The sequence below is a fragment of the Protopterus annectens genome, chromosome 1.part2 (genome assembly GCF_019279795.1).
Source record: "Protopterus annectens isolate FY-2018-M chromosome 1.part2, PAN1.0, whole genome shotgun sequence".
NCBI classification, from domain to species: domain Eukaryota; kingdom Metazoa; phylum Chordata; order Ceratodontiformes; family Protopteridae; genus Protopterus; species Protopterus annectens.
The window spans coordinates 1181439433-1181457042 of NC_056727.1; positions in this window are offsets into that span (position 1 = coordinate 1181439433).

A 17610-nucleotide genomic window follows, 5' to 3' on the forward strand; every position below is an offset into this window, starting at 1 on the left:
AAGATCACAGCAAACTCAAATCAAAGGGTGGCAAAAGCCAAACACACTCGGGCTAGGCTTATAAATGCCCCAGGGCAGATAGCCTAGTATGAACCTATGAATCTATGAACTTATGAACCTATAAACTGGCACCCTACCTAAGTACCATGTTCAATCACAGCCTCACCTCAGGCTTTGTGCCCACTGAATGGTACACTAAGATGGTTATCCCACTCCACAAAGGGGGAGCCATGATGGACCCCGGGAACTACTGCCCATTAGCCTGACGAACTTGGTCTGGAAGGCCATGGAATGTATCATCATGGAACTCATAAACAAAGACATTGGCAATCTCCAAACTCTGGACCTTACCCAGTTCAGGTTTGTAAAAGGCAGATAGTGTCTCCTAAACCTGATTGACTTCTTTGAAGCAGTCACCAAAGCCATAGATGAGGGTAAGGTGATTCACACAGCTTATCTAGATCTCACCAAGGCTTTTGCCACCATCCCCCACTCTGGAATTATAGATAAGCTCACTAAACTAGGTATAAATCCGTATGTCACAAGATGGGTTGCCAATTGGCTCATGGACAGAACCCACACTGTGAAAGTAGCAGACTCCAAATCCGACTTCAGACCGGTGACAAGTGGAGTACCACAGGGTTAAGTCCCGGGTCCTCTCCTGTTTGGTATCTACTTCTCTGAAGTACAGGCTAACACAGAAGGTCTTTGGCTAACAAAGTTTGCAGATGACTGCAAACTAGGAGCCATAATCGAAACTCCTAATGATGTGGACATACTACAAAAGGGCCTCACTGAGACAGATGTCTGGTGTCAAAGCCATGGCATGAAGCTCAATGCCAAAAAGTGTATTGTCACCCCCTTTGGTAAAAACTCTGTACCCATGAACTACCACATAAGTGGTAGTCTACTTAATGCCGAAAGTGTGATAAGAGACCTTGGGACACAGGTGGACAGTTATCTATCCTTTGATAATCGCATCACCACAGTGGTCAAGAAATCCTTCTATGTGGCTCACCTCATCACGAAAGGTTTCTCATCCAGAAAAAAAGAGGTCATTGTTCCCCTCTACTCATCACTCATTAGACCCATTATAGAGTACAACACCCCTTTTGGCATGTACCTCACAAGACATCTACAACAACTGGAAAGGCCACATGAATACCTCACAAAGAGAATTACTGGCCTCAAACAGATGCCCTACTCAGAATGTCTCAAAAAACTACAACTTTACTCCGTCGCATATCGCCTACCCAGAGGTGATCTCTGCATAACATACAAAGCTATGTCAAACCCAGAGCTGTTGAACATGCACCACTTAAAGAAACCCCAATCCCTCCGAGCTACACGCTCTAGAGACCTAAACCTTGTCACCACAATAAACAGCGCATGCTGGATGGATAGATTCCTATCCCAGAGACTTCCCATACTCTGGAACAGACTACTTATCTATGTCAAACAGAGCTCCTCATTAGCACTCTTCAAGAAAAGTCTTCATGATTGGACAGGAAACAGGACATTCACCCCAGGGATCACTCTGTGGCTCTGCTCGACAGGGACACAGGAAAATAATTTTCTTGGGTGGCGGCAGCTTTTTGGCTAGGCTTATATAGGCCCTAGGGCTAATAGCCTAGTACATACCTATGAACCTATGAACCTATAAGGAGTTCTAATTCCAGACATGGCAACTGTGTGTGTTTGTGTGTCTCTGTCTGTGTAGGGAGCAACGCGTTATATGCTAGTTGCACTCAGTACAATTCAAATGCCCTACTTTGGCAAAGCTGCTGATGTCATTCACTGTGAAATACACCTTTGGGACAGGTGTATCCCAGTAACCTCTGTGGTGCATCTTATAAATGTGCAATGCTGTAGTGTGATAAACTAGTTAGGTAGGAGTTCTTATCCCAGACATGACAACTGTATGTGTGTGTGTGTGTGTGTGTGTGTGAGTATGTGTGTGTCTCAGTCTGTTTAGGGAAGAATGCTTTTTAGCCTAGTCATGCTCACTACAATTAAAATGCCCTACTTTGGCATGGTTGCTGATGTCATTTACTGCGAAATACACCTTTGGGAAAGGTGTAGCCCAGTAATCTCTGTGGCACGTCCTATAACAGTGTAAAGCTATAGTGTGATATAGTACTCTGGTAGGGGTTCTATTCCCACACATGGCAAGTGTGGTTGTTTGTGTGTGTGGTCCTTTGTTTGTGTTGGGGAGCAATGCATTTTAGGCTAGTCACACCCACTACAGATCAAATGCCCTATTTGGCAAGGCTGCTGATGTCATTCACTGTGAAATACACCTTTGGGAAAGGTATAGCCCAGTAATCTCAGTGGTGTGTCATATAACAGCATAATGCTGATATGTGATATAGTACTCTGGTAGGGGTTCTATTCCCACACATGGTAAGTGTGGATGTTTGTGTGTGTGTTCCTTTGTTTGTGTAGGGAGCAATGCATTTTAGGCTAGTCACACTCACTACAGATCAAATGCTCTACTTTGGCAAAGCTGCTGATGTCATTCACTGTGAAATACACCTTTGGGAAAGGCGTAGCCCAGTAATCTCTGTGGTGCATCCTATAACTGAAAAGTGCTATAGTGTAATAGACTAGTTAAGTAGGAGTTCTAATCCCAGACATGGTGTGTGTGTGTGCGTGTGTGTGCGTGTGTGTGCGTGTGTGTGCGTGTGTGTGCGTGTGTGTGTGTGTGTGCGTGCATGTGTGTGTGCGTGTGTGTGCGTGTGTGTGTGTGTGTGTGTGTGTGTGTGTGTGTGTGTGTGTGTGTGTGTGATTCATATCCTGTGCGGAGGTGGCTGTGAGTGTGTAACAACTGGACTCATTGTAAAGCGGGTTTTGCAAATTTCTTATATGGTGGCCCTGTTATATGTCACAATGCCCACCTTACAGGGATAACAGATGTGAAATAACCAAGAGGCTGGGTGCCAATCCATACCCCTATATGTGACATCAAGACCTGGTGAACAAAGTTAGCAACCCTTGTGTTACCCAGAGAACACTCTCAACCCATGTTTCATACATAAACACACTTGCCAAGGCAACAATCACTATGCTGGTAGTATCCTGCATATTGCCCACAGATTGTAACCATGGTGTGATTCCAGTGGACTACAGAGGGCATGGCACCCTGTCCATCAGTACAATAGGCACATACATGCAGACAGTGCGCCTTCACTATTTTCCCCACTGGACACCTGCAACACATGTGGTGCCTTCAAATGTGACCCACAAAGGACATACCATGCCTTAAACACATGCCCTGTATGGACAAATGCCACTGACACCAGGGAATACATGTTCCATGCTATCAATAAAGGTGCAGGGTCAACCTGCTGTCCATTACCAGTTCCCTCCACATGAAGCCAGGACTGACACATCTGATGATAACAATCTGTGTACACAACATGGGACAGACACCCCAGGTACAGTTCCACATGTCACTGTATATGCATGTGGGACATGTGCACATCCCAGACACCATCCATGTCATGGACTAATGAACACATACATGGCAAGCAATGCACAGCAATGGCCACTGGTGACTGGATGGTGAATACAATACCCACCTGTGTGGGCCAATCCAGACACTACACCACTGAGCTGCACTGAAGACCATTGTCATGTGGCCTGATGCCAAGGTATACCCATCATCTAGCCTTGTATAGCCATCTGGCACAGTCAACCACTACACACCCATGAAGCAATGCACCCATGCATGTCAGTACTGGCACCCTGTGTCTGTGTGTGTGGTGCATGATGTGTTTGACCACATTAATACCCAGTGCAATCCTCCACTGGCATACTGAAGCATGCTGTATAATGTCAGACACCTCCACATACCCTTTGCCCATGTAACCTCCAGATAACCTCTGTGGTGCATGTGATACCTGCACAGTACTGTATTGTGGCAAACTAACTAGTGAGGAGGTATATGCTTGACCCTGCCAAGTGTGTCAATGTGTGTGGGTCCCTGAGAGAGTGCGGCTGTGTTGATGCTGACATCTGTTCATGTGGACAGGCGCCTCTACACCTACCGTATAGCTACCATATCACTGCTGCAGATGTCATTCACCATCACATATATGTTTGGAGAGCTCCTCAATATGTAAGCTATGTGGCACATCCAATAACTGCATAGCCATATGATAGCAATACATAATCTGTCAGGAGTCTGATACCCTGTACTGGCAGGTGTGTGACACAAACATACTAAGGTTTTATTCTCCCACCCTCTCCCTGACTTATATTTGCCTCTGTCTGCCTCTCTCACTCCCTCTCTAGTGGATGTTGAGACCTACACCTGCTTTGTTTAGGCAGCAGCATGTGTTTTGTAAGCATTGCTCATGATCAGCTGATGGCCTCTGCAGGAATTGCAGCCCTCTCTAGATGATTGCATGTGGAACAGCTGTGGTAACATTCCCATAGCCAATTGCATGGAAACACACTCCAATATCTAGGAACATCATGTTGGTGTTGGGCCTTTTCATTCACTGTGAGCAGGACCGAGATCTGTTGTTTGGCAAACAGCATCTCAGATAGATTGGGGATTTACCCCTAACAACATACACTGTGGAAACAGGCCAACACACAAGAGGGGGATGTGCCTAACATGACTACAGAATGTTGCAATTCTGCATTTGGGGTAATGTTGGTTTAACAGGGTGTGTGTGGATATGATTGGTCTACATGTTTAAATACCTGTCATGACAGTGCTATTTTTCTGAGGAAACCCCATCTATAGGGTCATCTGCAGACTGTGCAATGTGTGGTGACTTTTGTTTCTTGTGTTACTCACAGAGCAGCTATCTGCAATCTGCAGAAGGATAATGTAAGGACTGCTGTAAGTACATGGTGAAAGACATGAGACTTTCTGACCTCATATCCCTCATAGGACATATGTTGCAACAAACCCTGTTACAACAGTAAATGTATGAGGTTATCATAAGTTCATAGGTTCATAGGTTGGTACTAGGCTTTCAGCCCTAGGGCCTATACAAGCTTAGCCATAACAATTCCCTGGATATTTCTTCCCACAATATTTACTTCCCTGGACCCCTGTCTATCAAGGTGACTGACATGATCCCCGGGGTGAATTTCCTATCTCCCATCCAATCATCAAAGTTCCTTTTGAAGAGTGCCAAGGAGGCGCTCTGCTTGACATGTATGGGTAGTCTATTCCAGAGTATGGGGTGTCTCTGGGTCAGGAACCTATCCCTCCAGCATGTTTTGTTCATTGTGATGACAAGGTTTTGATCCCTGGAGCGTGTGGCTCTGAGGGATTGGGATTTCTTTAAGTGGAGCATGTCCAGCAGCTCAGGGTTTGACATGGCCTTGTGTGTTAAGCAGAGATCACCTCTGAGTAGACAATATGCCGCAGAGTATAACTGAAGTTTTTTTAGATGGCCAGTATAGGGCATCTGCTTTAGGCCTGTGATACTTTTAGTGAGGTATTTCTGCAGCCTTTCCAGCTGTTGCAGATGTCTTGTGAGGTACATACCAAATAGGGCATTGTATTCTATAAGGGGTCTAATAAGGGATGAGTACAGTGGGACAATGACTTCCTTTTTTCTGGATGAAAAGCCCTTAGTGATGAGGTGTGCCACATAGAAGGATTTCCTGACTGTTGTGGCAATGTGGTTATCGAAGGTGAGACCACTGTCCACCTGTGTCCCTAAGTCTGTCATCACACTTTCGGTGTTTAGTGTACTGCCACCTATGTGGTAATTCATGGGTACATGTTTTTTTCCCAAAGGGGATAACTATACATTTCTTGGCATTAAGCTTGAGCCCATGGCTCTGGCACCATGCACCTGTTTCTGTAAGGCCCTTTTGTAGAATATCCACATCATTTGGGAATTCAATAATGGCTCCCAGTTTGCAGTCATCTGCAAACTTTGTTAGCCAGAGTCTCTTAGTGTTGGCCTGTACTTTAGAGAAGTAGATGCCAAACAAGAGTGGTCCCAGGACTGAACTCTGAGTTACTCCACTTCTCACTTGTCTGGAGCTGCATTTGGAGTCGGCTACTTTTACAGTCTGGGTTCTGTCAGTAAGCCAGTTGGCAACCCATCGAGTGATGTAGGGATTTATGCCCAGCTTACTAAATTTATCTATGATTCCAGAGTGGGGGATGGTGTCAAAGGCCTTGGCAAGGTCCAGATATGCTGTGTGGACTGCCTTACCCTCGTCCACAGCTCTGGAGACTGATTGGAAAAAGTCAGTCAGGTTCAGGAGACAAGATCGGCCCTTCACAAACCCAAACTGTGTGGGGTCCAGTGTTTGAAGGTTGCAAATATCCTTGTTTATAAGTTCCATGATAATGCATCCCATGCCCTTGTAGATCAGGCATGTCAGACTGATGGGACGGTAGTTCCCGGAATCCAAGTTGGATCCCCCCTTGTGGAGTGGGATAACTGCAACTGTGCGCCACTCAGTGGGCACAAAGCCTGAGGTGAGGCTATTATTAAACATAACACTTACGTGAGGTGCCAGTTAATTTTGTAGTTAATGTAGTACACAGCCCGGGATGTCGTCTGGTCCCATGGATACTGTATTCTTAGCTTTGGAGAGAGTGCGATTTCTACCTGTGTGGTCGTGATTACCGGAATTTGGCAATCTTTTGGTATTGAGATGGGCCCCTAAGGGGGTGAGAGGGGGGTGAAGTTTGCACTAAATTGATCTGCCAGGATATTGGCAATATCCTTGGGATCAGTATATTTAATGCCATTCTGATGTAGCTCAGAGCATATATGACCATTGCCATTTAGATTATTGACATAAATATAGAATGCCTTGTGGTTGTCTTTGGAATTTTTGGCAATTTTATTTTTGTAACAAGATTTGGAGGATTTTATGAGGGATCTTAGCTTCTTACTGAGGCTGGTAAGGGAGATTTTTGCATCCTGAGATTTTCCTCTTCTCTGCAACAGTTTTTTCCTTCTGTTGTATAGTTTGTTTATGGCAAGGGACCACCAGAATTGCTTCCTTTTTTTGGAGGATAGCGTCTTGGTTCTATTTGGAATGGCACAATTCATGCACTAGTGGATGTGCTCATACAGTGCCTTAGTGTAGGATTCAGCAGTCGAACTTTCAGCTCCCATCTGCATGGGAGTCATGAGGTTTGTTTCTTTTGACTTGAGTAGCATGAAGTTGGCTTTGGAGAAGTTTTTAATAGAGGTTTCCTTACAGGGGGGTGGGGGTGGGATGTGGATGTCTAGGGTGATTTGCTTATGGTCAGACCTGACCAACCTGACCAATGAGGCGGTGACCACTGGTGTGGAGAATCTATCTCCCATGCTGGTAATGACCAGGTCTAGGATACTGGAGCCCATGGTGGGACAATGGATTAGTTGACCAGGGCATTGGAATTTATGAATCCCAAGAACCGTTGGGAAAAGGTGTTGGTACCCAAGTAGTTTTCCCAGTTAATGGCAGGGTAGTTGAAATCACCCATTATTAGGGTGTTTAGTTCTATCCTAATATTGTCCAGTGGGTATGCATACACACAGTTCTGCCATGTGGCTGCCATACACAGTTGTTTATAAACAGCTGCAGACCATACCTGGCAGTGTGTGCAGTTCACTGCTTGTGGCCACGGGCAGGTGGACTGTGCCTGCCAGGGGGTCCATGGGCATGTCCAGGTACAGTCCTCAATGTGCTACTCTCACCTGATGATGACAAATGTCCACTGGTATAAGGTCCCTCCTGGGATTGGCCAGGACCACATGCTCGTGGCCTGCTATTTTGTGGTGTGGACATCACCCCCTACAGTGTCAGAGCTGGTACTGCAACTATGGGTGCCCCTTGGTGTCCTAGCACATCCACATTGACTGCCAGCTGTTGTCATTGTTGGCCTACGTCCATGCAGCCATCGCTATACTCCCACCATACGTTCAAGCATGGACAGACTACGGTCGATGAGGGCCATCATGTCAGCAGACCATCTAAACATTAACTCATTTAATGCATGGATGGCACCAGCCAGTTCACAGGCATTGTCACTTGTGGATGTGAAAGGAGCCCTCTGCAGCCTCAGGCCTTGTCTGGTGTAACGTTCTATACATGCCTGCACTGCCATGACAGCCTGAAATATGCACCTGCTGGTACCAGCTATGTCGCCTCTGCCAGGGACCTGATGACCAGCGGCCTTACCATGAACACCCTGGGACATCTGCCTATGCAGTGCCCTGCTGGACATCTGGTTATGCTTGCTGCGACCAGACACAGTAGGCATGGTTACCACACTTTCCTGTACACAGCCACCAAATGCCACCTGTCCCTCCGCTATTGCCACTGGTGATGGGGTATGTATGGACACTGAAACTGTGTTCGAGGTTGAGGTGGGTAAAAAAGAGATGTCAAATAATGACACTGCTTTGGCCACTGACAACCCCGCCTGTGCCTCAGCAGTACTATCATCATCTTCGGTGTCTGTATGGACACCAACATCAGATTGCATGCAGGAGGGACCCTGACCCACCTCGCCACCTGTGGGGGAAAACAATAAACACACTTTAAAACCTGTACAGCACTGCCTACCAGTACACACACACACACACACACACACACACACACACACACACACACACACACACACACGCACACACACGCACACACACGCACACACACACACACACACACATACACACACACCACCGTAATGCCTGCCTGTCCGTGACTTTACAGACAGTCCAACATATATTTCCATGTGTTCCCCTTCCTGCATCATGATTGGTAACATACACACATTGATACCACTCATTAACATATCAGTCCTCTAAATGCTTAGACAAGTGATCAAAACACAAGACCTGTTATTACATTACTTACCTGACCTGTGTGTTGCGGTTTTAGATGGCCTCACTGCTGTCATTCAGTGTTCACCCTGTGTATGTCCGGACATCATGGGCATGGCCCCTATATGTGTGGGCTACTATGTTCACTCCATAATATCACACATTGGTGTGTCATGTCTGTGTATTGCTCAGTACATGCCAGATATACTGTTCAATTAGCCTATCATGTGACAACTGTAATATATGGATACACTCACTGGTGTTGACTAGTACTTCCCCAATGCATCTGTAGTGCTGCATACATGGGTTATAGGTCACCTCTCTGCTGAATGCAATATTAAGGGTATACCTGGTGTTTGCCTTCTCTCTTAATGCCTGTTCCATGCTACAGACCTTATTATACTATCAGCTGTCCTGTGATTACATACATGACAAGTATTCCTGGTGTGTAATGTGGCAGTCCATGTCCATGTACTGCATGATCCCAAAGGGAGGTACTGCTGTTTGAACACCCCACAGTCACACATGTGCATACATAGCCACCCACACAAACACACACACATGCATCCTACATGCATCAACCTCCCTCCACTTCACCAGAGTGAACCTACAGACAAACTAACTACCCACCAGGATGTGCACACACACACACACACACACACACACACACACACACACACACACACACACACACACACACACACACACACACACACAGGTGAGGTTTCACAATGATAGTACACACAGTCCTCCTATTACCCATTTATCAACATGCACAACATATGGTACACAACAGCATGCAGTGCAGCTATAGTCAATCCATGCTAGCAACAGTATACATGCGTGTGATGCATGTGCTGTGTCACTAGGTGATGCACCTTCTCCTGGATACCACTGCATCCACGTACACAGTATTGCTGTGCACCTGTTCTGCAACCTGCCACATACTGTGCACCACACCTCACAGGTGTACAACCCATTGCTGAATGTGTAGAATTGTGTCAGTTATGCCAGCTTTAATGCTCACAGCCCCTATGTTATTTAGCAACACATACCTTGGATGATATGTGGACACATGTCATTTGTGAATGCCTAATGTCTGATTTACAGCTCTCAACATCAGCGGACCATGTATGCCCAATCCAATACGCTTGCACTGACAACCATCAGAGCATACCGTAACTATGGGGGGTATACACACCCTTATTGATATGACACACCCATCTTTGATATGCCATGGGACCACATCCCCTCATATCTTAACAGTACATGAGCCCGATATGTGACATATGTTCTGTACTTTCACATGTAATGTCTACAGAATGTGTTAGGTGTGCGGATGCTGACGGGAATGCATACACTCCTTGTGGGCATATGTGTGCACACCCTTATCATGACAGTTATTCTCACCTATTGTTATGTGTACTACAGCAGTCACTACTCTTGGCAGGGGTATACTAGCATGGGCCATCTGCATTTGCCAGTGTATGTTCAGTCTACCCTATACATGTCCACCTACTCTGCATGATTGCAAGGTCTACTCATGTGCACATCCCTTGGTGTTCATACACTGCCGTCACTATTGCTGTGGGGGTAGGGTTACATCTGCCACAGTTCCTGAACCTGACTATGTGCAGATACAGCCATTCTTAGCATCCTTGGGATCCCTGCTGCAGTGCACTGGTGTGTCATGCTGACACCCCCCCTCCTTCAGGCATTTTGTAGATGCATGACAAGTAAGGCCTACACGTGTGTCACTTTGAAGTGTCCCATACACTGAACACCATATGTTACAGCCTAGACCCAGCTGATAATGTGGACCACAGTAATGCCTTATGCCATAGTGTAACTCTGCAACAGTTGCCATTGTCCTACAGGTATATACACTGGTGTTGCACTGTATATGGGTGTTGTTCAAACATGTCCCTACTGTAGGCCATGTCTCAAACCATTATGTTACTCCCTGTGGACACCTTCCACAATAACAGGATGTTAGTTATCATGCAGGTGTCTGACACACCCTTTCAATACCCCATCACGGTCACCCCTGTGATGCCATGCATTTAACAGCAACAATATGTAAACATGTGCAGCATGCATTCTGGGTAAGTGTGGTAGATGTGTGTATGGAATATGGCATCGCCATTACATGCCCAATGTATTGGCAAGCATCTGCATAAACCATACTCACCAGCTACAGGCTGCTGTCTTGGTGGTATACTGGAGGATGAGAGATGCAAAGTCAGTGGCCACACCTGTGGCATTGCTACAGGGTGGGTGCAGCATTATAATACATCAACAGTACATGTCCACAATACTACCACATATGCACATCTGTTTATCACTACTATGCAGCAACAAAATATATCTATGACATGTCAGATATGCATGATTTACCTGTACTGATGTGGATGTATACGCAACAGTGGTCTACTGATGTGCGTTGTGGCCTTACGTGCATGGTCCTCAGCCGGTGTGTGGGTGGCACCCACCTCCACAAATGTGTCCTGCGGTTGGTGGCTCTGCAGACGGGTGGGTGCCACGAGGCTGTCTAGGAGCTCCTCCATACATGTCAGGGGGGATGTATGGCATGGCCCCCCCCTGTGGCGAGGTGATTCCCCCAGACTGCAGCAGCATACTGATGGGCATTGCAAAGCAGGTCAGAACAATGATGCTGGACCTGCTCATAACTGCAGTTGTGCAGTCCGACATCATTGACCCTGTGGACTAGGTCATTCCACAGGGTGGTCCACTCCTGCTGATCATGGGTGGCCCAGCCAAACAAGACTGCATAGTGTTATATGAGGTCATTCAGCAGAATGTCATTTTCAGCTGCTGTGTATGCTGGCAGCCTTCCATGTGACATCGTGCCTGAAAGACATAAAGATGGACACAGGTGTGAGCAGGTCATGCAGCAAGGTTACCACAGTTCTTAATACACATCACTGTCACCCCCCAACCATATCAGTGACAACAAACTGTACACACAACTCAATAGGTATGGCTACAGCATACCTACCAGTGGGGCAGATATTGTACTGTACCACACTTTGTGCAATGTATTTTAGCCATATTCTCTGTGTGGACACTATCATTGCTGGCCTGTTACAGACTATTCACCTGCATGCCATTGTCAGGGCTGCAATGGTTCCATATATGCCTGTGGTATGCTTGCTATGTGTTTGCTGCACATCTGACATTATGTGTTATTGGGGTTATCTATGCATGCTGTTGGACATGTTCCGGGATTGTGTAGACTATTACTACCAACATATGTTTTATAACAGTGACACAGTAGCATGTATATGTAGTATTGGCCGGCAGAACTACCTCTCCAAATTCATCTGCCCATGTTACCAGGCCACATCACATATGTGACCCACCCTTAGGCCTCCTCACAGGTTCATAGGTTGATACTAGGCTATCTGCCCTAGGGCATTTACAAGCCTAGCCAGAGTGTGTTTGGCTTTTGCCACCCTTCTTGGATTAGTTGACTGTGCCTCTGTATAGTAGATCACAGAAGATAGCCCATTTAAGGTTAGTTTACAGTGCCTCTGTCTAGCAGTGACACAGAAGAGATCCCAGGGGTAAATTTACGATCTCCCATCCAAATGTCAAGATTCTTCTTGAAGAGGGTCATTGAGGGGCTCTGTCTGACTTGGATTGGGATTTTGTTCCAGAGTGAGGGGAGCCTCTGGGATATGAATCTGTCCCTCCAGCATGTTCTATTTATTTCTGTGCTGAGGTTTAAGTCACTGGAGCGTGTAGTTCTCATGGATTTGGATTTCATGAGGTGGAGCATGTCCATTAATTCTGAGTTAGACATGGCTTTATACATCAGGCACAGATCACCTCTGAGTAGGTGGTAAGCAACTGAGTTGAGCTGGAATTTCTTTAGCCTAACTGCGTAGGGCATCTGTTTGAGTCCCTTGATCCTTTGGTGAGGTACTTTTGGGGTCTTTCTAGTTGTAGCAGGTGTCGGGTAAGGTACAGCCCAAATGGGGCATTGTATTCAATTATGGGCCTGATGAGTGAAGAGTAGAGGGGCACAATGACCTCACTTGATGTAGATGTGAACCCCTTTGTGATAAGGTGGGCTATATAGAATGTCTTTCTAACACCTTTGGCAATGTGATTGTCAAAGGAGAGATTGCAATCTACTTGGGTCCCCAAATCCCTAATTACTTCTTCCGTACTTAATGGATTACCACCTATGTGGTAATTTGTGGGCACTTTGTTTTTCCCAAAGGGGATGACTATGCACTTTTTGGCATTTAGCTTTAGGCCATGGCTCTGGCACCAGTTATCCGCCTCTGTGAGACCTTTTTGGAGGATGCTTGTGTCAGCCGGAGAGTCGATTATGGCCCCCAGTTTGCAGTCATCTGCAAACTTTGTCAGCCATAGTCCTCCTGTGTTAGCCTGTACCTCAGAGAAATATATACCGAACAAGACAGGTCCCAGGACTGAGCCTTGTGGGACGCCACTTGTAACTGGTTTAGAGTCTGACATGGCATCTGCAATTCTGACCATGTGGGTTCTATCCCTAAGCCAGTTTGAAATCCATCTTGTGACATAGGGGTTGATATTTAAGCTGGTGAGCTTATTTATGATGCCCGAGTGGGGTATTGTGTCGAAGGCTTTTGCAAGGTCAAGGTAGGCTGTGTGGACTACCTTCCCTTCGTCTATGGCCTTGGTGACTGTTTCAAAGAAATTGACCAGGTTCAAGAGGCAAGATCTGCCCTTAACAAAGCCGAATTGGGTAGGATCCAGTGTTTGGAGGTTCCCAATGTCTTTGTTTATGAGTTCCATGATGATACGCTCCATAGCTTTGCAGACCAGGCTAGTTAGGCTTATAGGGCGATAGTTTCCGGGGTCCGTTATGGCACCACCTTTATGGAGTGGGACCACTGTTGCAGTACGCCATTGTTTGGGTACATATCCTGTTGTAAGGCTGAGACTGAACAGTGATTTTAAGTGAGGGTTCAGTTCTTGGAGCTCATCTAAAACGCAGCCCGGGGCACCGTCTGGTCCCACTGATGCTGTGTTTTTTGCTTTGGAGAGGGCAGCTCTCACCTGTGCTTCTGTGATGTCAGGGAGGCAAAACTTTGTTGGGATAATCATTTGCTCATTTGGGGGGGAGGAGAAGTTTGCACTGAACCTGTCTGCCAGAATGTTGGCAATGTCTGTGGGTTCAGTGTATTTTTTGTCATTTTGCACTAACTCAGAGCATATCTGGGCATTTCCACCCAGGTTTCTGACATAACTAAAGAAAGTTTTGTGATTATCTTTAGCGTCTTGTGCAATTTTCCTTTCAAAGCTAGCCTTAGATGATTTTATGAGGGATCGTAGTTTCTTGCTAGTACTGATCAGAGTTGCCTTCCCTTTCAGGGATTTTGCTCTATAATGTAGTAGCTTCCTTCTTCTGTTGTACAGCTTATTTATGGCTGGGGTCCACCAGACAGGTCTCCTTCCTTTGGAGCAGTGTGTCTTGGTTTTATTTGGGATAGCACGATCCATGCATTCCTGTAGGTATCCATAGAATGCGTTTGTAAAGTATTCTGCGGTTTGGTCCATATTTTCCACTGGCCCTGGGGCTTTGAAGGATTCCACCTTGGTTTTGAGAAGTGGGAAGTTTGCTTTTGAGAAGTTTTTGACCATGGTTTCCTTTGCTGGGGGTGGGGATGGGATATGGATGTCCATAGTGATTAATTTATGGTCAGATCTTACCAATGGGGGGTATACCTCTGGTATGGAACATAAAGTCCCCATGTTGGTGATGATCAGGTCCAATATGTTTTCCCCTCTTGTGGGAGTGGTGACCAGTTGTTCCATAGCATTTGAGTTTACAAATTCTAGGAACTGTTGGGCTAGGGTGTTGGGGCTTGAGTAGTGCTCCCAGTCTATGTTTGGGTAGTTAAAGTCACCCAATATAATGGTGTTTGGAGAGACCTTCATATTCTCCAGTGTCTTCAGGAAAGCCGAGTGGGGTTCCTGAGTTTGGGAGGGTGGTCTGTAGCAGGCTACAAACTGGAAGGCAGTTTTGCCCACTGTTAGTTGCACATGGATGGTCTCAGATGCTTCTTACAGTGCCACTAGCCTGGAGGTATGGGTATCTTTGATGAATATGGATACTCCCCCTCCTCTTGTGGTTTGGTCCGAGTCTTGGGGCCGAAAACCATGGTATGAGTTATAGCCTGGTAGTGCTGGGGTGCTCTCGGGAGCCTTGAACCAGGTTTCTGTTACTGCACAGATATTGTTATTCTCCATACTGAGGAGAGCCTCGAGTGCATGCATCTTGAGGTTTAGACTTCTGCCATTGGGCAGCATTACCCTTAGTTTATTTTTCGTTGTGTTGTCTAAGGAGGTGGGTTTGTCTTTTGAGCCTTGCCTAAAAAAGACACTATGGGGGTGGCAAGAGCCTTGGCCAGTATTCAAAAACCCAGGGGTGACAGGTGCAAGCCGTCCCTAGTGAAGCAAGGTGGCTTGTCAAGCATGTCATCCCAGGCTGACAGACACTGGATCCCCTTTGAGTGACACCAATACTTCAGCCAATTGTTGAAATTGATCATTTTGACTTTATACTGTGGTATCATTCTTGGTGAGAGTAAGATGCTACTCAAGGTCAGGGTCATACCGGCCTGGGCCACATGATCAGAGAGCTCCTCTATGTTTCTTTTCATGTAATCCAGGGAGGTACATCTCAGGTCATTCACACCAGCATGGACAATGACAGAGTCATATTTGTACTTGCTTTGGAGTGACCTGAGTGCTTGTGTTATGTGGCAGATCCTGGCACCCAACAGGCAGCTTACAGTGACCTTCTCCTTGTTCAGCCTGGTGAGAGGGACGTCAGTGTGTCTGACAATAGAGTCACCAATTACAAGTGTATTAGTTGTGTTGTTTAGCTTTAAGGGCTGTGACTGTGTGGCACACTGACTTTGTGAACTATGTGATTCGTGGGTATTGTTGTGGGGTAGCAGTTGCTTGGATGTCTGCTTTAGAGGTCTCTTTTGCTTGGGCAGATTTTTATTTAGAGCCTCTGAGTATGTTTTTGTGTGTTTATGTGTTTGGTTTGCTCTTGCAATAGGTCTATGTGAGACTGTATTTGTGGTGTGTGTGATTACCTTCTCTTCCAGACTGACCATGCCAGTACTATGTTGAGAGAGCTCAGCCTCCAGTTTGGCTATATAGTTACATCTCTCACATATAGCCATGTACTGGTCCAGCAATACTGTCAGGTGGAACCAACTCAGTGGATGTTGTCTCCCCCCCTGGAGGCACACACAGACATTTTCCTGTCCCCTGAGGTCAGGTCCAGGGTCTGTTCCATAACAGGCTCCACAGACACATGTGGGATGTGCTACATCACCTTGAGGCGCCTAGTACACATTCACAGGGCCCACATGCTCCTCCTGCTCACCTCCGAGCAAGGCACCTTTGGGAACTGTACTACTGTTGTGAGTAGCAGTGGGTGGGAGGCTTGTTCCCATTGTATCCATATTGGGACCCATAGGGCGTCCACATCACAGACCACACACACACCATCAAGGGTGTTTACCCATCACATGTGTCACATACCACCCCTCTAGGCTGTCCTCTATATCTACCAGCCCTGACCACCTCCACAACTATACCTGCCATACTTCCCCATATTCCCATTCCATGCTCCACAGACAAGGGCAATGTGGTCCCAACAAGGGGCTCACATGTGACATACCCATCCATGTTGCACACACTGACAGCTGTATATATCTGTGTGTATTGCTATGTGTGCTGTTTCCTCACACATAGCATGCAGCACTGTGGTGGTAATATAGGGGGCATGTATTTACATACATATATGTGTGTGTGTGTGTGTCTGTATATATGTAAACATGCGCATATAGGTATGTGTATATATATATATATATATATATATATATATATATATATATATATATATATATATATATATATATATATAGATATACACACAAAGGGGTACATTCAGACATCAGGTCCACAATCTCACAACATCTTCCTGGACAGCTGCACTGTTCTGCCTTGCTACAACACAGACAGGTGCCACATATGGACACAGCCTGACATTAGGGGGTATATGTAGGGCCAGATTGCAAGTAACCCTATTCCTGCATGCTACAATACAGGTTAACCTGAATATCCTGCAAGAGGTGGGCTGTGGAACCCACGTGTCCATTATTATGAGATTACTTCCACCACCAGCTTTTGGCCACGTAATATACATACGTCCCATTACACAACACACACTATGACGGCTTACATCTTATCAGTCAGTGCTGCTCTGCATGGTTGACGGGTATGGCCCACTACCCACAAGGACAGACTCTATTGTCCTTAGCAGTTATTCAGCTGAACATCATTACAACAACAACACCTGAAGGCACATATAAATCATTCCACATCATCTAGCCTATTATTATGGACCAAGTACTATGGTCAGTTACATACATATATGCTTCACATACCTGTTCTGGGAATGAAGTCTCTTCTGGATTCTGGATGGTTAGCTTGATGGTTTTTTTTTTTTTGTACCTTACATGCACTCTCTGTCTCTATCTCTCTCAGTCTCTCTCCAGTAAATGGAATGAGTTGGTTTGCATAGCTTGCAGCATGAATTTGTAGGTGATGCACATGATCGGGTGATGGCCTCTGCACCAATCAGTGTCCTCTACTTGCTACCTGCATGCAGCATGCTGTGTAGTACTTCCAGTTACCACTGTCATGGCAACCAACTACTATACATCCCAACATCATATGGGAGTCGTCCCTTTACCTTCCCTGT